This window comes from Meleagris gallopavo, chromosome 19 (genome assembly GCF_000146605.3).
Source record: "Meleagris gallopavo isolate NT-WF06-2002-E0010 breed Aviagen turkey brand Nicholas breeding stock chromosome 19, Turkey_5.1, whole genome shotgun sequence".
NCBI classification, from domain to species: domain Eukaryota; kingdom Metazoa; phylum Chordata; class Aves; order Galliformes; family Phasianidae; genus Meleagris; species Meleagris gallopavo.
This window is the reverse complement of record NC_015029.2, coordinates 9,598,753-9,605,440: the sequence shown is the minus strand read 5'-3', so window position 1 is coordinate 9,605,440 and position 6,688 is coordinate 9,598,753.

Below are 6,688 nucleotides of genomic sequence, written 5' to 3'. Positions count from 1 at the left end.
AAGAGGAAGAAAAGATACCCCTAACTGACAGATGACAACCAGCACAAGCAGACTGGTGAATGAACATACATGCTTAATACAGTGCTTTGGAAAAATAAATGCTGCAAAGGTGCCACATCACTTCAAATGTTATTACACAGTTTAGTCTTAGGCGCAATGCTGTGTTTGGAAAACAAATACGTGGGAAGTAATAATTCAGACCTTCAACAATTTTTTTCTTTAACGATGCAATATGTTATATAGGAGGACTGCTAATAGGTCAGGTGTAAATCGGTGCAAATTTTGTTTACAAGCAGATTTCAAAAACAAAATTAGTCTAGCATTATTAACCTTTTTTAATGGCTGGCATTCCCATTTATATTTGTGGATCTAATATTCACAAAACTGATTTTAAGCCCATCCGTGTATCTATCAGTAGCAGCGTGAGGCTCAGTGCCGCACACCGGGCGACTGCAGCACAGCTTGCTGCCACACCGCCGTGCTTCTAACGGATGAAGCCGCGCTTCGCTTTTCCCTGTTATGATTTGCTAAAATATCATCTCCGAATAAAGAGATTCCAATCTCAGTTTGGCTGTGCAACCTCATCACGCAATTATTTGAAAACATTACAATTCACTAATTATCATGCTAATTATTTTGCCCTATGCATTTGCCATCCTGTTGTACAATTAAACACAGCACAAACCTTTGTTTACTCCATGCAAACGCGTGTGTTGAATGCAGAGTTAATGTGAAGAAGTGGAGGAATGCACTAATATTTTTTTGACATCTTTACCTATAAATATTTTTTTCAGACTGAAAAATGTATCTAATAGCTCCACTCACTGATGTGCACTGCAGTTTACCACAGTGTCTATATTTCTGTTGTCAGTTTTACAGTATCTCCCTTCATTAAACCTATCAAGTTTTCCTTTTGATCATGCAACCAAGGCCAGAAGACAGATATCTTCCTGGAACAGAGCAGTCTGCCAAGTCTTTCACAAGACCAGCTTTAACCTCCCTATTGATTTTCTCAGCACTGCAGCCATTCATTGTTTGTGACATTTGGCTGTCGGCTCTTTAACACCCTTCAACCAAATCAATTTCATATTTTTGTCAATGCCCTGCTAGAGGATGAGCAAAATGGGAAGAGACTTAGCATGATTTAGAATGTTGATTTCCTAGAGCAGTTTTATCTGTAGTTTTTACAAGCCTTATAAAGTTAATTCAACGTGTTTATTTAAGCATACGTAATAAATTGGGAGAGGAGCACTGCGAGAGCTAAATTTCAAATTCCTCAAATCTAATTCAAGAAGGAAACTGAATTATTGTATCAATGTCAGTAAGAACAGAGCAATCCCACTCCTCCCTGAACCCGAAGTCCAACAGAGCAGGCTGCTGCCCAACCCCTGCCAGCCGTGCCACAATCATGTTGGATCCCAGCGCCAGCACCAGGCACCCCGGGTGCCCCCACCTCCACACCGCACAATAAGGGGCAGCCAGGCCCTGCGTGGACGTGCTCTGAGCAGAGCCCAGTAGCCAGCAGCAATTGCAGAGCCTCAGGGCTCAGCGCAGAGAAGTGCCATTGCGGCTGATGCAGAGCCAGCGCCCTTGTCCTCAAACAAAATTGCACCTATCTGTGCACATTTTGGGGATGTTATCACGGAGGGCAGCCCTGTTGTTCCAGGCTGCTCCAAGTGCTGCTGACAGGAAGGGGGGAACCCCAGGGCCTTCTGAGCTCTTGGTACAACAGAAGCGCATGGCCCCAGCCTCAACCACGTGCAACCACCATTCCCCAAGGCTTCCTGACCCGAGGAGCAAAACGGTCAGAGGCTTTGCGGGAGCATGGGCCCTGCTGCACACACACATGGGGCACCCCAGTATGCAGCGTGCTCGTCTGACCAGCCAGAGACAGGCATTAAAATGCGGATTAGCAGCTTGGCAGCTTGAGTCCTGGGCACCGTGGTGTAAATACGCACTTAAGGCATTTCTGGGCGGCGTGTTAAAGATGTAGTGGATTGCACCCACATCTCCAGCACGCCTGGATTTATGCTGTGCTCATTACAAGGCCTATAGGTGCCACACGCTCGGTAAACATGGGGAGAGAAGCCTGCCATGGTCTCGTTTGATCTTTTGTGTTTGTCTGCACATCTCCTCACACGCTGAGCTTTATCTCCTGCCCTCAGGAGGGAAAAAGCACAATCGTGTTCAAAGCTACAACAAAAAGCTTTTGCCTAGCAGGACCAGGGACCTTCCCAGTGTCCAGCGCATGGCACAGAGGTTCCTTCTCAGCTCCTGGATCCTCCCGCAGCACTCCTGCAGCACTCCCCTCTATTTTTATCCATTGATGAATTAGAGACTCCTGCTTGAGTTGTGCTGGTTTCAAGGGCGAGGAGGACGGTGACAGTGCAGCCGACACTTCCCTACACCAGGGACATGATGGGAGGGAACCCTACATCTGGGAGCTGCCCAGAGGGCCCAGGGGCCCTTCCATCCTGCCCAGGCCCCTCAGTCTGACCCATGCCTGGTACAGCCCTGCAGCAGAGGGCTCGCTTCCTGCACTGCAAGGACCATGCCCGGGGAGGGCCTGATGGAGAATGAATTGGAACAACCAATGGTAAAAATAGTTTCTAAGTCAAACAGCCTTGCCCCTGGGGAAGGAGGACAGGGTGTGTTTAAAATACTGTGCCTAAAATAAAAAATACTCTCCACAAGAGGATTACTCTGGCAACCTATTTTGCTAGGTTTCGCCTGTGCCGTCTCCAAGACCGTGCACACACTGTGTCCCCTCCTCCCAAGGGACAGCTGTAGGACACATACAGCCAGGCTTAAAAATAAAGCTGCCAGGCTGCGAGGTGTCCTTCAAACACAGACTGCACCCAAACCAGTCCTCCAGTAAATCTCAGCTGATAGAGTACAGATGGGGTGGGGTAGGACAGGGCGGGACAGGATGGGACAGGCGGGCAAAGCCCTGCACGTGCTGCCCGGTGCACAGGGCTGGAGCACCGCGACCACAGGACCCACACACCAGCTGCTGCCCCCAGCACGGCCTCCCTCAGCTGAAGCAAGAAGCCCCCGATGTCAGGCCTTCATCCCCAGTCAGCCTGAGAAGAAGGTGCCCGCTGCTGGCCTCCTGCCCTGGGGAGAGGCACAGCAGCCCAGGAACCATCCCAGCACCCCTTGGCTCCCCCGGCACAGGCGGTATCGAGGTGACACAAACACCAGCTCAGCACAGGGGTTCCAGCATGTTCTTTCGGTCAAAGTTGCCTTTCAGAACCACCATGAAACAAACAGCCAGACTTTGCTTTTTTTTTTTAACAAGCACTGGAATGGAAAAGTTCCCAAAATATCAGAAATACAATCCAAGGCATTTTTCATGCCCAATGAAGCAGCAAAAGAGCAGCCTGAAAAAATGTATTTTAATATATTTACTATCTCTTTTCGTTTTTCTAGTACCATGTGGGAGGACACAGGAATTTTTTGTGTGCAACAAACTAGGAATATTCTGTTATTTCTCTGTTCTTATACAGTGAGATTTTTTTCCACTCTGCCCCAATATCCTCTGATTTTCAGCTGCAGCATGTTTGCTTTGATGATGCCTTAACCTAGAAATAGTCTGCAGTTGTTTACCCACTGGTAGAGCTTCAAATATTATATTCTCACATTTTTAAATCAGTGCAGACACCTGAGACAAAAAGTGTCCCAAAAGCTGCCTACAAGAGCTACATGCTGGTCACTCTTTCTTGTCAAGGTTGATTTATTGCCTCCTTGCTGTTCAATTTCACATTTTGTCCTCATCATATCCGTGGCTCATGATCATTCTAGGCTGACCCTTGTAGGGCAGGCAGGGAATATTGATAAAACAATTATCTGTTAGCCGTTCATTTGATTTTCCATTTCAATTACGGATTGCACGAGGCAAAAGGAAAAAGATTGCATCATTGATTTTTCTACCTTACAACGGTAAAGAGTTGCTTTGATGGTTATAGAATGAATGCAACTCAACCATGCTTTTAAAGGTCATATTTTTTGTTTTACTATATTTCTTAAAAGCCTTAATATATGCAACTGTACAAGGTAGGAAGACCGTATTGCCGGCTCAGACATAAAGCACACATATGTCAGAGAAACACTGGTGGAAAAAACCACTCACTCTGATGTATTTACAATAAATCCGATCTTCCCAAACAAACTCCTCAGCATCATCTCACAGCTGAGACGCGGCTCTGCAGTCAAACGCCTGCCTGCAAATGCCTCTCCTTGCATGCAGCTAAGGAGAATTTAACAAGCTGTTCCTGGAAAAGTGGCCTCCTGCCTGATGGAAAGCGCCATGCTCCGTCTCTCGGCTCCACGGCATTATTGCACATTAAGAGTTTGTTCAATTCACGTAGTATGCAGAGAGCTGCTACAGAAAGAGACGTATTATCTCTACTAAACAGAACTATGTTAAAACTTCACCTATCTGAGAGGATGATAATGTGCTCTTGCCAGCCAGTGATCCAGGACGGTCACACTCGCGCGGAACGGTGCTGAACCTCCTGCACTTCATTACGGTTCAGCGCATGGTGCAGCTCCGGGGGATTTTCACATGGCCGACCCTCGCACAAGTTCAGCCTTTGATCAAGGTTTAGCGCGCCTGGAGTGGCCGCGGTGCAGGAAAGGGTTTCCATTTTCTGTGTCATGGGGTGCCAGCGCTGATCTCCTTAAAGCCCTAGAGTTTTCTTCCAAGACTGGATTACGCTCAGCAATTAAGGTAATGAACTGGCTGAGGTAACAAAGCATAATGATCTCTTTTGTCCTTTGAATGCTTATGAACTCCGCTCATTCACAATAGTCTGGAATGCAAAGCTTTCTCCAACACTGCGGCTTAAAACTGTGTAAAAATGATTACTTCCATTATGCCTTCATGGTTTGACATTTTTAATTTAAACACCTGTAATATTTAAGCATACTTCTCAGAACCAAAATATCCACTCTCAAAGAATGCTAGCTTGTAATTCTTGTAATATTTTGACATCTTATGAGCATTATTTTAATGCCTGAAAAGATAATGTGATGAATCCATTACAAATACATCAAAATATCTGTATAAGGGACTGTTTCTCACTTTTTGTTTCACAACAACGGATTTCTTTAAATAAGGCACAACAGCTCAGAGAGCAGCAATATTTTCATAAAGCAGTACATTGCATCAATAATGGAAACAGCTGAGCCACGTTGCCTCTGCGTATGTGCAGACAAATGCAACAGAACTTTCACTTCAAATGAAGTCCTTTTATGCTGTATTAAATACCGTCTTGCACTTTACAATCCTTCCCGAGCACAAGGTATTTTTATACAGCTATTTCACTTTCTTAAAGCATTTACTTAAGGTTTTATTTATTTATCTTAAAACATCTGGCTACTACTTTTACCTTTTTTTCAAATTTTTTGCATGATATAAACCTTCTGCACTGCAGAATCCGCTGCACTCTGATCTTTCATCTTAACACATTTCCAGCCCCAAATTTCACTTCAATCTCACCTCATCTCTCCATACTACATTAACCCCTGGCAATTGCCTTCCAAATGACCCCATTAAGCTGTAATTGCCTCAGCAGGCCTGCACTTTCGCTTGTAATTCTGTACCTCTCATCTCCCAGACGTTCTCTCAGCATCATTTCGTGTTCTGGCTCCCTTCACTGAGCTCAGCTTATGACCTCGCTGCACCATGGCCGAAATGACTACTAAAAGCATAACAGAGACGGAATTCCATTACTTATTTTTAAAAGTTCTCTGGTGCCCTAATGTAATATTCTTTGGGGAGTGTTGTCAAGGATACCAAGCACCAGCCATTAAAACCTTTTGTTTCCCAAGGCATTCCGTCTTTTATTAATAAATAAAGATAAAGAGAAGCTCATCCACCCTCCAGAAAGTCAGTGTGTGTTTGCAATGGTCTGGTACAACTTAAAGCCTTATTCTGCCCCTTTTATTTAGAGAACAGCTGGGTTACACCTAGCAGCAAGGAACCGCAGGCTGGAAGCTGCAGCTCGCTCTTCCCAGCAGAAGTGCTGCCGTGCACAGATAAATTAAAGCTGTTCTGCAGATAATTTTGCAGGAGCAACTCAGCACAGTAATGCCTGCCTTTAGCATATGCTCCCCTCTCACCTATAATGAAAATTAAAGCTGAGGTCTGGGTAGCCCTAAGCATGGACACCAAACAGGGGAAAACACTAAAACTATCATATCCCACTGTCACCACTAACAGTCCATCAAGGATAACGGGAATCCCCAGTGGGGGCGAACAAAACAGCATGGCAAAAGCTGGCTAATCCTTTAACCGGGTTTGTGGCTCAAATGCGTTAAGGAGGAACCTCCTGCTCACGGCTGTTGTGAGACGGCCAGGAGACATATATTTCAGATTGAAAATTAATTGGTGCTGGATTCAAGCAAGCCTTTGTAGCAAGCAGTAACCTTTTCATTTTATGGTCGTGACACTGAAATATTAAGAGCCCTCTTCTCCCATAAACTATATAAACAGAGGCACTCTGAAAAATGGAGGTAGTTCTTTTCTGTGGCAGAGAAAGAGTTTTACTCTTAATTCACAACAAAGCCTGGCACTGAGGCTGGGGGTGGCAGCAGGCCTGGCTTCTGGCGGGGCTGCGGCACCGGGCCCACGTCAGGGCCTTCCCACAGGGAGCAGCCCGGATGGCTGCCGATGGCAGCCTGG